The sequence below is a fragment of the Myotis davidii genome, unplaced genomic scaffold, assembly GCF_000327345.1.
Source record: "Myotis davidii unplaced genomic scaffold, ASM32734v1 scaffold609, whole genome shotgun sequence".
Lineage (NCBI taxonomy): Eukaryota > Metazoa > Chordata > Mammalia > Chiroptera > Vespertilionidae > Myotis > Myotis davidii.
The window spans coordinates 2,497,265-2,498,359 of NW_006300164.1; positions in this window are offsets into that span (position 1 = coordinate 2,497,265).

Here is a 1,095-nt window from a genome sequence, read left to right on the forward strand (position 1 = left end):
GTCAGGGGAGCCCTGCCTCTCAGGCCCTTATAAGGTCTACCCCTCCCGGCTGGGAGTGGCTCTCACCCTCAGTGCCATCTGTCCGGGGTGCCCAGGGCCTCCCCCAAGGGGCCTGCTAGACAGAGACACGGGAGGGCTTGGCCCAGCCCAGGCCGGGCAGCGAGGACCGAAGGGCACTGGTCACACAGGAAGGAGCAGACGGGCGTCATCCAGGCGTCTGTGGGCACCCAGATGGCCGGAGGGTCCCGCTGCTGTGCCTTCCCCGGCCTGGCAGGGTCAGGTTGAGGATGGCCGCCCGCCCCCCGGTGGCAGAAAGCCCCGGAACCCCCTTGTGCAGCCGTCGGACCCGAACAGGAAACCCAGCAGAACAAACGAGGCCTGGAGGGCAGGATGTTTTAAACGCTCATGTTTTGTTCCTCCTCCCACGCTTGTCTTTCTTTTCCACGATTCGCACACCCGGCCCGCGGCTAGCGCTGCAGAACAGTCCGTCGGAAGCAGTTTCACAGTCGGCGCAGGGAGGCGTGGCGGCAGGGACAGCCCGACCAACTTATTTTAATATTAAGGTGCACAGATGGTAGAGACCATTGTAACTTTTCCTTGTTCATTCTCAGTAAATCCCTGAAGGGCCACCTCGCGATCCGGGCAGAAACAGAGCAAGCCCCTCCCGCGTATCAGCAAGTTTACATGACGATAAAATTACATTTGTACAAAAATAGATTTTTTTCACCTTTCCCGCTGCGGAGACACTTCTTCGCTTCCTCTCTCTTCATTCACCTCTGGAGCGGCAGCTCGCGTCCCGGCTAAGGCATGGCTGAGGGTGGACCGGCCGGCGCTGTCTGCGCCAAAGCATCTTAAAATAGATGCACGTCCTGGCCTGGAGTCCGTCAGACCCGGTCACAGAGGGTCCTCAGGGACTTGCTCACACGAAGCAAATGGACGGGGAGTCTCAATTAAAGCGAACAGGACACGTCGGGCACCGCGCATGTCCGCGGACGGCGTCAGCTCCGGGCGGTTCTCAACACACACGTCGTCCACCACCCTCCCGCGGGCAGGGGCCAGGCCACGCACCCGAGTTCCGTGATGGGGGCAACATCA